Raw genomic sequence first — 21,063 nt, 5'->3', positions numbered from 1 at the left:
AAATTGATTAATTAATTTGAATATTATCTTATGCATATTGAATATGTTCATTTAATGTTTTTAGCTCTTCATAATTTATTTTGTATTTATTCAGGATATAGAAAGTAAAATCTGAGCTTTCTAAAGTTGAATATTTTCTCTACTCTTGCTTATGCTGGAATGGGAATAGTAGTTTTCTATTATTGCTACATTGGAGTGAGAATAGTAAATCTAACCCCTCAAAAGTCCAACACTTTTCCTACCATTAATCAGGTTAAAGTGTAAGTAGTGAATGGTTCCACTACATGCCTAATTTTTTATTATTTTTTTAAAAATTGTTTTAATTTATACATTTTTGCTTTCATTTTAGGTTAGTTTAATGTAAATAGGTTTTTATTATTTAATATCTTGCAGTATCTTTGTATTTACTTTTTTATGTTGCTATTTTCTACATTTGCTAATCTTCTAATAGCTAGTGTAGATTATTATATTTAATTTTGTATTAGTTTTTTACAATTTAAATAATAATTTAATGTTTTTAATATAATGTTTATAATTATTTAGAATTATTTTAAAGTGTATATTTTTATTTTATGTTTATGTTTATTTAATATAGCTTTATTGATTTTCAATATAAGGCAATACGGCATTTGTCATTGACAGAAGATACAGAGTTAAAAATTCTCATGACGTAAATCGTAGATACAATCGAATGCTGGCATTCAGTGTGTCAAGGACTGTCTGGGACTATGTCAGGAACACAGTCAGGGACTTGGGCAAGGACTGGGAACGGAGTAGAAAACATACACAGAGGAGTACAGCGCTGCCCAGGATCACACAGGAAGTCAGGGGAGGAAAAGGCATCCAAAGGGGAAGCCTGTACAAGTGAACAAGATGGCTAAGACTCAGAAAGGAAGGGCACTCACAAGGCAATTTAGCATTCAGACTAACTACATCCAGGACGGACGTGCAGGACATATATATAATACAACATTAACAATAAAAGGGAGGGTGGGGTAAAGCACTCGGGAGCTCCACACGGTAAGACTAAAGCTCAGTAAGTTTCTCACCCACAATTGCTGTTACAGATACTGATTGAAAATACTTACATATAGGATATGCATTCAAAGGCAGGGTCTGTGGAGCTTATTCCTATGGTGATGTTATAAATGCAACTCAAAGACAATGCTCACAGTGAACAGGAAACACCACCTAGGTAGTGAGCTGTGCCCACGGATCCTGGCGATCAAACAGGAACACGCAAGGCAGTAACAGCAAGGGGGTAGAACTAAACATAAACAAATAGACAAGGAGCGAGCAAGCAGGAAAGGAAGGAAATCACAGGGCACACTTGGCAGAAAGCAGGTAACAAACATACAAGGTAACAGAAGCAAGACAGAAGAATAGAAAGACAGCAAACTAGAACTGAAACCAAGGAAATGGGATGAAAGGCAGGGACTGGAAAAGGATATACAGAAGGGGAGGCCACAAGGGTATACTAGAATAGTGCAGGTTAAGGATTCAAGAAAACAAAGTAGCATAGAAGGCAGTGCTGGGGCAGGAACAATAATTGAGCTAAGGCTCAGGAGTCAAGGTAGCACTGCAGGCAGTGCTAGTACAGGAACAGGGAATAACTGAAGCTTCAGGAGTCAAGGTAGCACTGCAGGCAGTGCTGGTTCAAGGAAACAGGAAATAGCTACAGCTCAGGAAACAAGGAGTCAAGAGAGCACTGCAAGCAGTGCAAATCAGGAACAAGAAATAGCTGAAGCCCAGGAACAGGAAGTAAGAAGAACTATAGCTCAGGAACTCAGGAAACATAGTGGCACTTCAGGCAGTGCTAATTCAGGTGCAAGGAATAGCTATAGCTCAGGAATCAAGGAACAAGGATTAACTAAATCTCAGGAATCACGGGAAACAAGGATATCAAAGGCTCAGGAAACACTGAAAACAAGGATCGGTCTCACCGGTATACAGCTACAATGACCAACCTTGGCCTGAAGGGAGCTGGGGCTTAAAAGAGCTCACAGTAATTACACACATCAGGTGTGAGCAGGCTAGCAGCAGCCACCCACAGGTGAGCTGAATTCCTCCACCCATCCTTGGCCTGCAGGGGTGGAGTCGAAGCAGTGAGCAGGGAATTCTGAGTAATGGAGTGTCAAACATGAGCAGGCTGGCTTCAAGCATGAGCAGACTGGCTTTCACAAAACCTGGCATGGATTGGGAATGGATGTCAATTCCCCAATAGTGTCCAAATGGCTGGAAGTTAGAATATGCATGAAGGGGAGGGTCCAGTAGCTTATTATGACACTGGAGAGTCCCACAATTCAGCCCCCTGGTGGTGGACACGGGAACACAGGGAGCAAATTGTGACACAGTGTGTGAATGTACAGTTGCTACATTTTTCTAGGTCGCCAATTGTCATCATCTGGTAAAATCATAAATGCCCAGCATATTTTATTCATTTATTTATTTGCAGAGTTTTATATAGCACGAACATGACCCTGCAGGGTGTCAGAGTGCTGTACATGTGGCAGTCAGATCATACGTAAAAGACAAATTTCAGTAGGGACAGAGCAGGGAACTAAAACCACAAATTAATACAGCTGCAGTATATCAAAAACAGTTTGGACGATCCATGATCCCTTGGAATTTACAAGTAAAAGATGATGCTGAATGACTGACGATCATTAGTGAAGGAATTTATTCATCAAAATCATTTTTACTTCCTTTTTGAAGGAGGTTTTACTTCCTTTTTGAAGAAGGAGTGTCCTGATTTTAGGTGGTATTGAGTTCCATATTCTAGGAGCTAGACCAGAGAAGGAGCGGTTGTATGTCTTCTTTTTAAACTTCCGTGGCTTAAGGACTGGTGGATTACAGCTTCTCGAGGAGCGACTACCTCTGGAAAGTTCAAGTATTTTTGGCCAGGTAGACAGGTGTGTTGTGGTGAAGGGCCTTGTGTATCATACAAGCTATCTTCAACTGGATTCTTGCTTCAGAAGGGATGGATGAGGTCAGGAGGGTTGTTGTTGAAACTTCTGGATCCAGTGATGAGGCTGGCAGTGGAGTTCAATGTAGCTGTTAATAAAGCCAGCTTCGCTTTTGGTAAACTAGCAAGAGTAGCCCCCCATAATCCAGACAGGAGATAACCAGGGATTGGACTTCTAACTGGAAGTCAGCCGGGGGCAAGAAAGGTTTGATTGTCCTTAATATATTAAGATGGTAGTTAACTCCCCTATTAGTGGCACTGATATGCTATCCATTGCCCAATGAACAATTGAACAGCTAACGGAACTCTACCCAGTATCTCTAACTGCATCTCTCCTAAGGCTCTACAGGGATCATCTCGGAATCAACTCTGGGTTGGGGGAAGCTGGGCAAGAGGGAGGCCTGGGCTAGGGGCAATGGAAGTCCATGTCTCAATATTGGTCCACCTTTATTGCAAGGGCTCTGCCTCATCCCTGTCATCCAATGCCAACAGGTTTTTGCTACTCCAAACTGTGCCATCAGGCTCACTGGCCAGCATAGATGTATGTTCCAGGTAAGCCTGTCATTGCTACTCCCGCTCTACGAAGCTGGCACCCACCTCCCTCCACAGATCCGCCAGCGGTCGCCTACGCAACTCTCTATAGTCTTCAGCTTGTAACACATCTCCCTCTGCCATTGCCCAGCTTTTCACCTTGATCTGCCACTTGCTATGCGGAGGCCCATGTGGGCACTGCTAGTGGTGGCCAATATCTCTGCGCACAACTCCCAGTGCTAGATCCATAAATCGATCACTTTCCGCTTAGTGCACCTTTTATACAAGCTAAGAAGGCAGATTTCTACTGTGTGTAAATTCTCATGGTTGAGGGTGTGTTCTAGATCCCTCGCATACTGCAATCAGAACAGTGCTATAATCTGACAGCTCCAAACCATATGGAAGGCATCTGCATCAATCTGCGTGCATCTGGGGGACTGCAAATCTTCTGTGTGCAGCATAAAATTGAGCCTGTGGAGCATGAGATATGTGCAATGCAAGTAATTCAACTGTGTGTAATTAAATCTACTATTATGCGTAGAGGAGTAGGTATGCTCAAGAATGTGTGTTCATCTCTTAGTATGGAAGGGCCTACCTAAAATATATTCCTACCAAGTTCTCAGGATCAGCAAGTCATCTGTCCGCATGGTTAGTGCAGATTTATAGAGTCACAAGATCAAATGTTTACCCCCACCAAACGTTAGGGTGGTCTAAAAGGAATCATGTGTTGGGGTTCCGGATCAAGACCCCATATAAGTTGCTCACAGCTCAGGTTATCGCCCCATAAGACAAAAACTGGAATCCAGGCAAACCGTCTTCAGTCATTAAGTGCGTGACCTCAAACCCAGCCATCGTTCAGGGTGACTTTAGCCTGGCAGCGAAATAGCCTCCACGTGCGGCCGGCCAGCCCACTAGTGGCATCTCTGGAGCATAAAGGGAGGTTAGTCCAATCGGACAACAAGCTCCCCTCCGGCACCTTAGAGCTATACAAAGAAGTCTAGGTTAAAGGGGAATAGGAGAATCTTAACCCTCAGCAGCAGAGCTAAATGCACCCCCTCCTTGCATGGTTCAGTAAACTCTCCCAGTTCTGTCAGTTTGAGTCCCAACAGACAGCGAGCCAGCCACTGCATTTGGGCTGCGTTTTATTACAGTTCATATTCAGGCACACCCAAGCCACCTGCGGATGAGGACCTCTGCAGCATACATAGTGCTAACTGCAGATGACAACCATCCCATATCAACTCACTGATTACCTGATTAGGACATCAAGGCATCTGAACCAGGCCTTCTGCACCCACGCCAGAAGATTAACAAAGTAATACAGGACTCAAGAGAGTATCACCATTTTAGTTAATGCTATGCAAGCCGTGGTGGGAAGTTGCAATGTCCGCCAAAAGGTCACACTGCTCTGTGGGCCCCTCATCACTCTCCCGAGGTTTCCCTCCCAGACGTCAATATCAGTGTGGTACACCTTGACCCCCAGATACTTGAGGACAGTGGGCTTCCATTGAATTTCAGCAAGCAGCACTTCTGCTGGCTGCCTCTGGAGCTGTACCGACACAGGGAAAGCACATGATTTTGGAAGTCTTCCAAGAGGGCAGCACTCAACGGAATCCCAGTTCCAGCATCCCTTAGGTAAATAAGCATTTCGTCTGCATATAACAGGACCACATGTTCCCTGTCCCAGAGCTGGATTACCTCTCCCCAGCCTTCTTGCCGCAACCCATAAGTGAATGGCTTAATCGCCAGCGCAAACAACATGGGAGAGAGGGGGAAACCTATTAGAGTACCCTGGCCAATCTCCAAAGGTGTTTGGAGATACTTCCACATGTATGCACATGTATTTATGCGCCGGCATAAAACAGAGCAACCCATTTATTCCAACCCTCACCTAAAGACATTATAGAAATGATTGCCCTCAGGTAGTCCCACCGAATAGTAACAAAGGCTTCCAGATATCTATGGAAAGTGCCAATGCCTCCTTGTCTGATACCTCTAGGACATGGTGCACTTGCAGAATACTGTTTGAGGCGCTACGGTTGTGAATAAATCCATTTTGGTCCTCATGCACGAGGCCATGAAGATGCAGTTGAAGCCTACTGGCCAGGACATTACTAAGTATTTTATAATACAAGTTCAACATCGACAAGAGTCGATAGGATGCCTTGTCTGCCCCGTCACTGAAGGGTTTGGGGATGGACACTAGTTAGGATTCCCTAGTCGTATCAGGGAGCCTCTTGCAATCAAAAGCATCTGTGTATAGTGCTGCAAGGCGGGGGACCAACTGCATAGTATAGGTACTATACAATTTAGCCGGGAGGTGTCCGATCCCTGGTGATTTGCAGCAAGCTATGCCTTTAATTACTGATCTAATCTTGTGTTCTCCAGTATTGTATCTTTTATAGATTCACATGCTTGAATCTTCCCCGTCGTCATGGTGGGAGTCCTACAGTAACAGTAAAATAGCAGTATAAAGCTAAATGGACAATCGCCCTTGAGAGTCAAAAGTATTTAGCAACCAGTCAACCTCATTAAAGAACATCCAAACTCCAGCCAATCACATTGCAGACCCCTGAGTATCCATCCCCTATCGAGCCACTATACCTCAGATTTCTTACCGCACGTCGTGTGTTAGGGAGTATCCCAGAGATCTGCTCAGTCACAGTGTTTCTACTTTGAACTCTTCAACTTTCAACTGGCAGTTCTCTTTCCTCAACCTTCTCTTAAACTGAGGTGCTGCTAGAAAGTGAGTTTCCTGCTTATTTTCTACAGAATGTCAGAGTTAAAAAAAAGGCTGTTCGGGCCCTGCAAGACTTGTGGAAAGTCCAGGCTGTTCTCAGAGGATCCTCATAAGGAGTGCGTATATTGCCTTTATTCAGAGCACAAGCCTAAAGACTGTAAGCACTGTCAGGCTTTTTCTTCAGAAACCCTCAAAGACCGTGAGGGAAGGCTTCTTATTTGGTTTCAGAAGAAAAGATCTATGAGGGATTCTGACTAAGAGAGTGAGGAGAGGCCTCATTCCTTCTTCTGGTCACAGAGATCCGAAAAAACAAAGATCAATGAGCAAGGAGTCTTCAGTGGAAAAGAGAGGTAAAAAAGAGCAACCTGGCTCTTCTCTGACTCAAGAAAGATCTGGCTCTGCTCCTCCTTCTGCACCACTTACTCCCTCACAAAAAATCTGCCCGTCGTCAGACCCATCGGCGAGCCATTCTCTGCCTACGACCGTCAATAGGAAGACTCCATCTACGGTTTTATCAGCGACATCGACGACATCAACGGTGAAGAGGACGACAGCTGTCTCGTCGATGAAGACAGAAGTAGTGATGTCGTTGGTGGCTTCGGTGAGGAGTTTGTCGTGGACGAGAGCTTCACGGTCCAATTGTATGCTGCGCCGTCGACGAGTGTCTCCGCCCCTTTGACGGATACTTCCATGCGGTCATCACAGTCCTTGGTGATGATTCCGGTGACGATTCTGGCGACGGTCCCGTCGACGATCCCGTTGATGAAGAAAATGGCCATACCAGTCTCAAAATCTCTGGTGCAAGACTTTTCAGAAATATCTCCTCTGTCTCCTTCTCGCCTCCTGGATTTTCAGGAATCGGAGGATGAAGGTCCATTTGGCACTGCCTACAGCCCCTATCAACTGAGAGTGAAGTGCCAGGAATCTGATGAAGAGGATCAGCCAGATAATCTTTCGACTTACTTTGAGGGTGACTGTAATGCCTGGATACCTTCCAGGAGCACTACCCATATTATGAGTAGGAGGAGTAAGATCGTCAAGAACGCTCCATTAATGTGCCATTGTTACTAGTCACAGACTTACGTTTCATGCCAGATGACTACTACAAGAGGTTCCCTAAAGCCCAATGTGGCCCAAAAACCAGTTTCTCGCCAGGGGGAGACTGCCATGACTCCAGTTTAGGAAACCCCACTAGCTCCACCAAAACAGAAATCCTTACCTCCTTTGCAAATCTCAACTAGGGCATCGGACAGTGGAGACCATCAACTGGAAGAGGGAGAGATACAAGTGGACACTGATGTCCATGACGAGTGGATGGACTACGTAGCGCATACACCGCCTTCTCCCACGCTGCCAGTGCTAACTCTCCAGCTGCAGACATCGGCGGCTTCCACAATCTGCTTGAAAGAGCTTCAAAATGCTTCGACCTTCCCATACCAGTCAAGTAAGCGGAATGCTTCTTGTATGATTTTAAGGCTTACACTCAACGTTCGGTTAGGGCAATCCCTATTATCGACTTCTTGTGGCAGGAGGGTATCAAGCTAATGAAAAATCTAGCGTCTGTGTCAGCAGACATTACAAAGCTGGATAAGAATTACCGGGCGCAAGAAGACTCTCCGACATGTCTCATTGACCATCCGAAGCCTGATTCGGTAATAATGCAGGCTGCTCAGAGAAGATAAAATAACCCTGCTTCTCCATGTACCACCCCGCCGGGCAAAGAGGGGCGTAGATTGCACAAAATTGGAAACAGATTCTCTGCACTGGCCGCTACAGCCATCAGAGTCTCCAATGCAATGGCTATTCTTGGAAGTTACGATAGGCAGATGTGGTCAGACATATCGCCTTTTTTGGAATTCCTGCCGCAAGATAAGAAAAAGTAGGCAAAGAAAATCCTTTCAGAGGGTGAGAGAGCTTCATCAGAAGCCATTGATGGGGCTATGGACATTGCCTCCACCACCTGAAGGCAGATAGTGGGTGCCGCAGTGTTGCACAGGCAGGCTTGGCTGAAAGCTACTAATTTTCGACCAGAAGTCCAGGCGAAGGTGGTGGACATGCCATTTGATGGAGAGAATCTGTTCGGTAAGCATGTTGATGAGGCACTCCTGGCTATCAAATCCGACATGGATATGGTGAAATCCTTAGCCAATTTACAACAGAGAAGGTTCTCTTCCTTTCAGGGAAGAGGAAGAGGCCAGTTTGCAGCTCGGACCCAGCCTCAACAGCATTTTCAACCCCGTTACCAACATGGTGTCCGTCCTCAGTACTCCGCTCAGTCCTTTCGGCCGATACCTGTATCAACTTACTCCAGAGCTCCAACTCGAAGACGTCCCGCTTCGGGAGGTAAAGCCCATGACATAGGCAGGAGACAATGAGACTCATCAGGCACCCACCACCCAAGTCCCACTTCATTCGGCTGAAGACTACTCCAAATTCTTTTTTTTTTTAACAATAAATTTTATTGATTTTCCATAGTACCAGATGGGCCAAGCCCAGCAGCAACATACATTTGAAAGGCATATTGTAGAAACTCTAGGTACTGAAAATTACCCACCCCTGCGGTCTGCGGAACATCGGACCAGAGAAACCCCCCCCCCGAATGCGCACCATACATACACATACATAGACACATCGAATGAGTTTCCGTTTACGTCTGTGTAGCACTTACACATTAAACTGGCAAGTCATTCACCACTAGTCATTCAATAGGGTCTCGGTTGACTGGCTGCGCTATTAAGGACAAGTCGATACCCCTGTACCTGGCCCAACTAGCCCAGATCTTCCCATGCTTCTGCGGACAGCCCCTAACCTGAAACACCGCAATCTCCGCTGACATGCACCGATCCATGGCCGTTTTCCAATTAGCTATGCAGGGCGGGGACATAGCCTTCCAATGCTGCGCAATGTCTCGCTTAGCCTATGTGAGGCCCAAGAACAGAAGGTGTCTTGTATATCTGTTCCCCCCAATGTCTTCTGTGCTGTGTAAGAGCATCTGTCTAGGGTCCGCTGGAATGTCCCATGCCAGTACCCGCCCCATGCAAGACAAAACGCCCGACCAGAAGAGCTACAATGCTCCGCAGCTCCACACCGTATGAAGGAATTACCCCTCGTCTGTGCCACAGCGGAGACCTGTGGGGGACTGAATAGCCCCCATCTTCCAGAGGCGAAGGCGTGTGTAATATATCCTGTGGAGATATTTAAATTGGATCAGCCTGTATCTGGTGGAAACGGCGGAGTACCTGGGGCTAGCGAGCGCCTCGGCCCAATCATCGTCCGTCAGGGCAGGCAAGTCCGCCTCCCATGCCTCCCAGGTCTGATGTATAGTGGTCTTTGAGTATGTAGTGAGGGTTTGATAAATTTGCCGGATTTTGTGGGCCCCTAGATCTCCCATCAACAACTGACCTTCCAACGGGTGAAACTCAGGTAAGGACTTGAGATGCCGTGTCAGGGGGGTCAGTGCGTGACGGAGCTGCAGGTACCGATGAAACTGTGATTTGTGAAGGTCGAAATCCACCTGCAACCTCTGGAAGGATTTAAGCGTGGACCCCTGCATAATGTCTCCGAGAGTGGATATCCCAATATCGTCCCACCTACGAAACCCCACTAATGCCGAGACAGGCCGGAGGTGTGATCCCTGCCAGAGGGGAGTGGCGCCGGTCAATGTCCCCCAACCCATAGATCGAACCACCCGCCTCCATATCTGAATAACTGTCCAGCAGGCCAGGGGAAATGCCTCCAAGGGCGAGCAACTGTACAGGAGATGGAGCAGCGGAGTATCCGCCATAAAGAGCCTTTCCACAGCATAGGCAGGATCTGCCTGAGAACCATACCACCATTCATTGATCACCAGGAGGTGCGAAGCCCAGTAGTATTCCCGGACGTCGGCCGCCGTAATACCACCACAGTATGTGGACTGGATGCATGAAGCAAAGGCCACCCGGATCGCACCCCCCTGCCAGAGGAACCTATTCAGGAGTGCATTTATTTGGATAAACCACGACGGGGGGGGGATACGATACAGATAGTTTTGCAGTCGATAGAGCAAGCGTGGCAGAGACACCATTTTGAAAATGGCGGACCTGCCGTATAGCGAAAGGGGTAAGTGGGACCAAATCGTCGTTTCATCTTGGATGGCGGGGAGCAGTGGAGCTATATTATGCGTCCAAGCATCGTTAGGACACCGCGTGATGTATACCCCAAGGTACTTGAAGCCCGGGTCTGCAACGATCAGTTGCGAGGCCCAAGTCTGACTCCTCTGCTCGCCGCAAATGGGGAACAGGATAGATTTGGATGGGTTAGCGCAAAGCCCGGAAGTCTCCCCGAACATTCACAGGATTTGGAGCGCACGGGCCCGGAGGCCCAAGGGTCTGATATGAAGAACAGGGCGTCGTCAACGTATAGCGCGATCCTGTCCGAGTACTCCGGCGACCAGTCCAGCCTATGAAGGACAGAGTCCTGGTGCACCCATGCGGCTAATGGCTCGATCGCTAAGGCGAATAAGAGAGGGGAAAGGGGGCACCCCTGTCTTGTGCCCCTGCAGATAGGGAAGGGAGCCGAGCAGCATCCGGCCGCACGAACCAAAGTGGTGAGATCCGTATATAAAAGTTTCACAAAGGCCCTGAAGCGTGGTCCCAGGTTGACAGCTTCTAAGAGCTTAAAAAGGTAGTTCCAACTCAGCGAGTCAAACGCCTTGTCTATGGCCGCCAACAAGACCGCCGCGGGACGACCCAAACGATGAGCCTCCGCCACGGCGTTGTGGGCCCGTCTGATGTTGTGTCTGGTGGAGCGTTGTGGCATGAAACCAGACTGATCCGGATGTACCAGATCCTGAATACATGCGCGGAGGCGGTTGGCCAGGACCTTCCCCAAAGTTTAGGCTCAAAATTCAGCAAGGAAATGGGGCGATACGAACTCAAATCTTCAGGAGGGTGGCCAGGCTTGAGGAAGGTTACGATATCGGCGTGTCGCCAATCTGGAGGCAGAATGCACTGCTCTGGGGCCTCGTGAAGCGCCTCAAGCAGATAAGGTCCGAGGGTCCCCATATGTGGGCGCAGGAAGTCGCACGGGAACCTGTTCGGGTCCGGTGCACGGCCCGGGCAGGTATTGGATAACGCCGTCCGCAGTTCATCTAGGGAGATGGGTTTGTCAAGGGCGTCGCGTTGCTCATTAGAGAGGCGGCGACGAGGGATATCCATGAAGAAGTCATCTATAAGGGACTTGGCGATTACCTCGCGTTCCTCATATAATGCCGCATAGAAGAAGTTGGCCTGGTATATGTTGTTCCACTAATTAAAGTGGGCACCTTGCACCAGTCCAAACGACCCTTATTGATGATTAGGTTAAAGACAACATTTATTGAAAGCTATCCTAGTGGTAGCTATGGAGAGCAGCCTTCAGTCTAAGTCTCGAAGGAATGTAAAGCAGCTTGGTTCACCAGATTATAACCTCCTGAATGTCCAAATGAAAGGAGAACCACACAAGGTATATATAAAATAAATGTATTTATTACTAAACACTCTCTTCTTACCTCTTTATGAGATTAGAGAACAAGGCACACGATATTAAAGCACTAGAACAACAAATAGCACAATACACAGTGGGCTCCAGGGGGAGACTGAACCATATACTAAGAAAGTGGTATAACAACCCCGACTTGACTAGACACCGTGCCTAGAGCACGTAGAATTGCTGGGACCCCAAGGAACCATCCAAGGTAGTGACACAGGGGACACACGGAGGACGGGTGCAGAGTGTGAACACAGGCGCGAGCTCCGTACAACTCTATGGGAAAGTCGCAGTTGGAAATTTAAAGATTAAGGACACTTCGGAGAGGACTTTAAGCAAACCCAGCTAAACATAGAAGGTTCTAAGGCCAGCACCCTTGAGAGTACTGAGGTACCCGTGTTACCTATCCCAGAGGAGCCGGGTGCATAGGGGTCAAGTGGTGTCGGAAACGCTCGTTGATTTCAATGGCGTGATGCGAAGACGTGCCACTGCCGGGAAGATGAAAATTGTCCGGTGTGATCCAAGCCTGGGTCGGAGCTGAGAAGAACCTGAAAGCAGAGGGGACAGAGTCTGGGTCACTTCACAGTGACCAGAGGCACGATAGACGAATGCCCACCGATGTCGGGTGTTTCAGGTGAGAAGAGATGAAGCCTGACTCTGCAGCCACGGGGACCAGAAGACGTCGACGACAACCAAAGTCTGGAGGTGAGCTGTCCCACAAAGGATGTCGAGTGCTGAGGGGTCAGTGTCTGGATTGAACACTAACAAGCCTTAGCAACTGCAACCCACACGGTCAGAGGAAAGATGCTTCGGTGAGGACCAGCAAGGTCCTGGGGACTCTTAAAGCTATGGAGAGTCAGGGCACGTCTGGAGCAACCAGGAAAGCCCACGAAAAGTCAAAGTTACCTTCACAGGGACCCACAGGTCGACGGACCAGAGATTGCAAAGGGACCTCGAGCTGAATCACAAAATACCAGCCCACGGAACACTCGTGGAGTGTAGGCCGGAAATCTTCAGTGTAATTACTGCTCGGGGTCAGGACTACAAGTAGCCCAAAGCACAACCTCAGGGGTCACCAAAAAGCATATGCTGCTTCAAATGTGCGCGGTGCACAGGGGTTCAGGTTGCACGGTCCCCACGAGGGATACGGGCCTCAGAATTGCTGAGAGCACAGATCAACCTCAGAGACCTTGGGAACCCACCTCCTGTGTTGCAGAAATCTTCGGAGTCCTCAGGAGCTTCAGAGATGCAAACCGGTCAGATGCATTTCAAGTGCCTGCCTTGCAGGGAAGTAACTCTTTTACTCCAAGGGAGATTCTTCAGTCATCCAGCATTGTGCAGATCGTCGGAGTACTTGGTTTCTGCAGCAGAGTTTAGTCCAGGTAAAATCTAAAGTCCTGTAGTCAGAGGTTCCTACTTTATACTCAAGGAAGGGATGGGACAAACTCTGGGGACCCCCCTATGGGAGGGTCAGGACAGAGGGGTGGCTACACCCATGTCCTTTGTCCAGTTTCGCGCCTGAGCAGGGGCTGATAGCCCCTGCAACCGGTTTGAGCTGGACTATGCGCAGAGAAACCAAATGTGCCCCCAGTGCAGACATCAAAGCACTCTGAGTGCACCCACCCAGCCCCAATACACTAAAGTCTGTCTGGGAGGTGGTCACACCTCCCTGTGACAGGAAACCTATTGTCAAACCTTCCCCTGCCTGAGTTTCATCCAGCATCCATCTTGTGATGCCAGGGTCGAGAGAGCTCGTACCCGGTGTACAGGTGTTCTCATATTTCTCCCTCTATGAGGGTGGAATCATACCTCCCCCGCCAGTTACTGGCGGGGAGGTATGATTCCAAGGTGTTTGACACCAAACATGACATGTTTCCATGTAGCCGTTTTAAAGTTAGCATTTACCGCGAGGTTATAATGCACTTTTTTTTTGCAGAGTTTTATATAGCGCGAACTTGACCCGAATTGGGTATCAGAGTGCTTTACATAGCACCAGTTACGTTACATGAGGACACACATTCATTTTGGTTAGGCACGGGGAGATTAAGTGATTTGCCCAGAATCACAGGATGTTCAGCATCATTGCCGAGACTCGAACCGAGTTCCCCAGTTTCGAGTTCGACCGCCCTAGCTGTTAGGCCAACTCCTCTCCCCAAAGTATATATGGTTGGCTGTATCACAAACAACCCCGGAATATAGGTTCCGAAGGCTGCAGAGGGGCTCTGCTCATCCATGGGCACCCTCTCACATAAAACCCAGATTGATAAGGCCTACCATAGGTTTAAATGTGCAGTGATTAGGATAGATATAGTGAAGCTATGTCTAAGTAAGGGGTACATGCACCACCTTACACAGGCTGCTGTAGCAGACCTGTGGTGTCATATTGAATGGTCTCCCAGGGGTGGCACATTACATGCTGCAGCCCCTGAGAGGGGTACCTATGTCCTGGGTATATAGTATACCATATACTAGAGACTTATAAGGGTACCCCAGAATCCAATTTGGAGTATACCTAAAGGACATGCAATCAATTTAGAGGAGAAATCAGATAGACTGGGGTCTGAATAGCAGGATCCGAGTCAGACTAAGTCGAAAACAGTGAAACATCAGCAAAAAGTGGGGGTAACTATAAGAAGCAGATCCTACTCTCCTACATGCACATATCGCTGTCCGGGGACCTCATTAGGGGGACCTGCGTCGGGGACGTTCTGGCCTGGCATAGCCTGTGGAGCATCTGGCTGGACATGTCGCCCCATTGATAAATCCTGTATTGGGTTGCCAACCAGGCCTCTTTAGCGCTATCTGTAAGCGGCTGATGGAGCTGTTGCTAAACATACAGCAGATTCCAACGGGCGCTGGAGTCAGAACCCTCCACCATTTGGGATTGCAGCTCGACCTGACGATCCTCCAGCTCCCTCACCTGCGCCAAGCGCCGCCGCTTCTCCCCTGAGCGATAGCTCATGTCCGCACCTCTGATCGTGGGCTCAAAAGCCTCCCAGAGGGTGACCGGGGACGTTCCGACATTGAAACTGAGATTGTCGACGATTGCCCGATGTAGCATCTCCTGATAATTGGCACCACGGAGCAGCCATGGAGACATGCGCCACCGATAGGAGGTTCGACGGGTCTGTAGGCGCAGCTTGAGTTGGACCGGCGAATGAGCGGAGAGACCCCGGGGCATAATGGATGTGTGTGTCACTCTATGTATATAGCTGTGTGGGAGGAACAGATAGTCCAGGCGTGAAAGAGTGGGGTGGACTGATGATGCATATGTGAACCCGGCCTCCGAGGGGTGAAAGACCCGCCATGAGTCAGCCCAGCCCAGTGTATGTGCCAATATATTCAGTTTGGATCTGGGAGGGGGTACAGCCGGCGGCCTAGCCCGTCACCGATCAAGCGGAGTCATGATGTCGTTTCAGTCACCACCTAGTATCGTCAGGCCGCCCGGGGGATCTCCCCATAGCTGTGTTAGTTTGTCTATGACTGTTTGACCTAACGGTGGAGGGGCGTAGACACTCCCAATTGTGATCTGTTCACCGGCTATGGTACCAGAGATAACCGTGAAGCGCCCACCCGGATCTAACCAATGCTGTGTAATATGAAGCGGCACTCTACGGTGGATAAGTACTGCCGTGCCGCGCGTGCCCTTCGTAAAGCTGGAGTGGTACACCGTGGTGAACCCATATCGGGAGAGGCAGGGGGCTTTAGTGCCCAGAAGGTGCATCTCCTGTAATAGTAGGATATCTGCCAAATAGCGCTTCGCTAAGTGGAGCACCGCCCCCAGTTTGACCTTGTTCAGCAAACCCCGTACATTCCAGGCAAGAATATTGAGTTCCCCCAACGGAGAATTACCTGCGGTGTGGGTCATTCCTAGCCCTCAAAATGTGTAGTGACAAACGATGTGGTAGTGACGAAGTATGGAATTGTGTGCATGGTGCATAAAACATAGAACTAACAACAAACGGCCCCACATGACCCCCCACTCACCCACCCCCATACTTCCAAAAGCAAGGAGTATCTGTTGCGGTGGAATCCCGTCCCAGGCACCAAATGTGATGACCCAAGTGGTTCCCCCAATGGACCCCTCCACCCAACATCACCCAACATTACCCAAAACGTTCAGGGCGTACAATGTCCGACACCTTTCAGGGCCAGTGATGAAGACCCCAACCTGCAGGATCTGGAATGACCCAAGAGGGAGCCACCTCCAGCGACATCGCCCATCCGTTGACGAAGAACGGGATAAGATATGTCCATACGCCAGGCTACCTCAGTCCGCACTGCCCGCCTGGCCCTGGGCTCGCCAATTGGAGCGGGATCTATGGTGCCTCGTAGCCGTGTCTCTATCCTGCCGACCGCTCCGGTGTGAGCCCTGTGAGCAGTCCTTGTCATATGGAGCGGCGAGTGAGGCTTGAGGTTATGTTTCTCATCCGTCCATTCGAAGACCTCCTCCAAGGTGTCAAAGAAGAATGTCTTGGCATTATAGATGACTTTCATCCGGGCAGGAAACAACAGCGCGTAGGATAAGTTCAACTGTCAGGGCCGTCGCTTGGCCGCCACGAAGGACTGGCGCTGCTGCTGGACCAGCCTGGTATAGTCGGGGAAGACCATGATGGGATGAGACTCAAAAGTCATTTTGTCTTTATGGAGGCGGGCATACCGAAGGATGGCATCTCGATTAGCATAGGTGAGCAGCCGGGCGATCACCGGCCTCGGGCGCTCCCCAGGCGGCTGCTTCTTGGTCAGAGCGCGTTGGGCCCTCTCGATCACAAAGCATGAAGACATGGCCTCGGGTGGCAGCAGCGCCTTAAGCCAACCCGAAAGGAAGTCATCCATCGACGTCCCCTCGCAGCCCTCCGGAAAACCCACCAGGCGGATATTTTTACGATGGGCCCTACCCTCTGCGTCTTCAGCCCGCAATGCCAGCTCCCGTTAGACCATGGCGAGCTTGTCCACTTTCTTCTGAAGGGTGGATACAGTGTCCTCTACCGTGGAGACCATTGTCTCCACTTCAGTGATTTGGTCCACCGCCTCCGAATGTCCAATCTCGGGGTACTTCCTTGGCGCCTCCAGCATTCACACCCAAAGTAGCCCCCGGTGGGCGCACAGGAGAAGCCCTCCGATGTCCCAAGTGATCCAGGGAGGGCCCACCTCCAGAGCAGCCCAGGCGCCATAGAGAGGTTTCCTGCCTGGGGAGAGGAACGACCGCAGATGATGTACGCGCGCGCGCTGTCAGCAGGACAGCCACGGTCCACGGGTCCACAGGCCTCACGTTGCACCACCCCCACCTGGGAAGCGGGGTGCAGGGAGCAGCAACGGGGGCGCCACACAGCAGAGACCAGTCGCAGGTCAGGCCACTCACCGGCAAGACTCCAAAGCCACAGAGGCACAAACACCCCAGCAGAGAGGCGGTCGCCTCGGCGATGTCAACCCAGGCCGGACGCAGATAGTTACCACCTCGTGGTCACACCCGCAGTAGTGGAATCCGCCACCCAGGGCAGGACAATGGGCCCCAGGTGGCGTTCAGGTCATTCCAGGCGATGCGGACAGCTACAGAGCTCCAGGCTCCGTCTGGAGCCCCACCAGGCCCGGAGCATCCTCACCGTAGGTGCCGATGCTCAGGAAGGCGGAGGGATGGGCCACCACGATGGCGCTGCGGCGGTGTTCCTGGCCATCCGCCTGGTCCGCACACCGACAGCTGCTCCACAGGGTCCGAGCAAAACCAAAGGGGATGATGGACGGAGTGTTTAACAATGCAAGCACTCACCCCCAGTCAACTGATCTGGGTTTAATCCATCATCATTCTTTAGCTCACTCCACCACCCCAGTTCAGACATGGCCATATGCAAATCAGTCTGACCCTGTGCCTCATGGGAACAGTCCAGCCCGAACTGCCAAGCCATGTCTTCCCTGGACCGTAAACAAGCATCCCGGGACCGGTTTCTGGCTAATCAGCCGTCATCAGCCAGGCTAGCTTGAATTCAGTGGCAAAGTGAGCAAGGGACCCACGTCTGGGCATACCCTGTCAACTTAGGGTGAACAAGGGTCCGGTCGGCGTCACACACCTACCAGGGACAGCACGAGGCAGGGCAGACGCCGTAGCAGAAGTCTCTCCAAGCGGCTGTAGCAAACAGCTCGGTGCGTGGCCGCTACCGATCGAGCGCAGGTCTGGGCTTTCCCGGCCCTCCACCGCCGCCAAACTCCTCCACAAGGGTCCCGGTGTGCTCCGCAGTGAGTGACCCACGGTAGCGGCAGCTGGGGTCAGGATGAAGCAGGATAATGGCCCTGAGAAGGGGCGAACTTGAGGAGCTCTAAGGAGACGTGTCTGCCATGTTCGGCTCCAAAGCCACGCCCCCCTGCTCCAAATTCTTTCTTCAGTGGAGCTCCATTTCATCCGACAGATGGGTGTCAGTCATTTTCAATCATGGTCACACCCTAAAATTTCTTCAACAACCTCCAGATTACCCCCAAGACTGCTCACCGCCATTTGGCGCTTCTCAAAAGGGAATTAAAACTCCTTCTCGACAAGCAGGCAATCGAGATAGTACCGCGCAGTCAACGCAACTTGGGATTCTACTCCTACTTTTTTCTCATAAAGAAAAGAACTGGAAAATGGAAGCAGGTCACGGACCTCAGGTTGTTGAACAAGTTCATCAAAAGCCAACTGTTTCGGATGCTGTCGCTCCAGGAGATTCTCCTTTTCTTGGATTCAGGGGATAACATGATCTCTCTGGATCTTCTGGATGCGTACTTTCACATTCCTATTCATCCAAATCACCGTCGTTATCTCAGGTTCCAAGTGGAAGGGTGCCACTACCAGTTCAAGGTGCTGCCCTTCGGGCTAAAGTCTGCGCCAAAGGTATTCACCAAACGCTTAGCGCCAGTAGCAGCCTTTCTCTGGCGTTCCGGTCGCCAGGTCTTTCCCTACCTGGACAATTGGTTAATCAAGGCTCTGACATTTTAGGGTGCAGAAAAGTCCACGAGTGCTTGGCTTCGCCTTTTTCGCTCTCTGGGGCTCAATCTTTACGAAGAGTCTTCGGTCCTTCCTTCCAGGTCTCTGGTGTTTCTGGGAGCGAGATGAGACACGACCTCTCAATGGCCTTTCCCACAGAAGAAAGGATTTCTCAACTTCTAAAGCTGGCTCAGTCCCTTTCTTCAAAAAAGTTCGTTTCTGTGAGGATTTACAAATCGATGTTGTAAACTTGCATTCCGCTGATTCCTCACTGTCGGTTGCGGATGAAGCCTCTCCAGGAGCAGCTCGATGCCCAATGGGTTCAAGCCCAAGGCTCCTTTGAGGACATAATTTCAGTTACAACTTAGATGATCAGGGTGATGTCCTGGTGGAAAGTCAAAAGCAATCTCTCACAAGGCCTATCCTTCCTTCTACTTGCTGCTTCATTCTCATTGCCCTTGCGTGGGCAAGGCAACACTGGTTCACAGAGCTGTTTCGCCTTTCATAGCCATAGTCAAATCCTTTATTCGATCAGATACAAAATGATCATAAAAGTACAAGATAAAAAGCCTATTTTCAATATTCATTTTCAATTTAGGCAATAAAATAATTCATTTCATCCATAATTCAAATTTAAAAACACTCAAGAATTTTCCAAAAAATAAAACCGGCCATTACCCTATCAGATCTCATATAGTATACAATGATTATTAAGTGCTCAATCCAGTGACTAATGCTTTCCCCCTCTTTTTTTCATGCAGGCCCATAGGAACGAAGCTAACGAAAAACAAGTCAGGCGGTCAGATAAACTTTAAAAAAAGTATAATGCCACCCGGCATTGATTCAAATTCATTTTCTGTAATAGCGGTTTTAAGTAGTCATTCCTCTCCTTCTCATATAGCCTGTAAAATAAAACTAAATGCAAATCAGTTTGTTTTGACAGTTTGTCACATCTGCCAATGAAAAACATAATCCTCTCTGTGTTACTGGAGGATTTGAGCTAAAGGTTGCAACTGCGTGCTTCTGTCTATAGTGTTCCTTCCTCTCATACTCCACCCTCTTCAGAAACATATTTTTAATCTTTTCTTTTGAGACCTTTTTGCATTCAGATGGGTCCTTAAACAGTTGAGATAGGCCAATTTTATTCAAGAGAATTTCTACATAGCCCAGCAATCTGGACCTCCTACTATCCATTTTCAAACAGTTCATGATTATTGTTTGCGTCAGTGGGATTGTGTCCCTTTGCCAGATTGAGTGCCACAGAAGAATAGGGGCCAGTTGTATTGTGTCTGTTATATAGGGAGGTCTCAATTCTGAGTGTAAAATATAGTTAGAGGCCGAAACGGGGAGGCCAACTAGGGATTTAAAAAACTTGTTTTCAATAATTTAAAGGGCACCAGTATCTACAGTGCCCCACACTCCAGCCCCGTACGTTACTGCTGCCTTAACTTTGGCCTGGTAGATGTTTTTTATTGGTATGAGCGGTCTGTCACCCAATTTTTTAGCAAATGTTTTTACAGCAGACAGTGTTCTTTCCATTATGCCCCTTCTTCCTTCCACTAGCCTTGTCCATGACAAGTCCTCATCAATGAAAACCCCCAAGGGAAGGAGTCCACCACCTTGATCCTATCCTTCTCTACATGGAAATAAAGTATTCTGTCTCTTTTTCTTGCTCCCACTATAAATGCAAAGGACTTAGTGCGGTTTACCCTCAGATCTAATGAGTCCATAAAAGATACATACGAGGATATCAGGTGTTGAAGGCTGCACCCCATACTGGCGATCAACACCGCATCATCTGCGTATGCCAGAATAGGTAGGGGTTGCAAATTAAATATTGGGACATCTCTTGTCGTCTTGGTAAGGGCCATTTCTACTCCATATGTGTAGATAGAGAAGAGAAATGGAGCAAGGACGCAACCCTGCCTTACTACTCTGGCAATTTTAAATAAACGTGTACAGTCTCCATTTTATGTATATCGGACCGAGGCTATAGCGTTAGAGTACAGTTGTCTAATAAAAGTCAATATTGATTGGTCAACCCCCATTTCCCCCATGATAGTCCACAGCTTTTCATGGACCACACAGTCAAACGCTGCCGACAGGTCCATGAAAGCCTTGTGTATTTTCCCTTCCTTCATCCTGGTGTATTTTTCTATTATAAGTGCTAATTTCAAGCACTGATCTACGGTGCTCCTTCCCTGCTGCAACCAGTATTGGGCCTGGATTAAGATGTTCTCCTTGGCCCATCCCTCTAACTTAGAAAGGAGGAGCCGGCCCATACGTTTTGCTGTTGTGTACAGCAGGGAAATTGGCCTATAGTGTTTTTGGATCCGCTCTGTCCCCTTTTTAAGTCTAGTCTGAGCCAGA

This window comes from Triturus cristatus, chromosome 1_1 (genome assembly GCF_964204655.1).
Source record: "Triturus cristatus chromosome 1_1, aTriCri1.1, whole genome shotgun sequence".
In the NCBI taxonomy this organism is placed as follows: domain Eukaryota; kingdom Metazoa; phylum Chordata; class Amphibia; order Caudata; family Salamandridae; genus Triturus; species Triturus cristatus.
Note: the sequence above shows the minus strand (reverse complement) of the source record.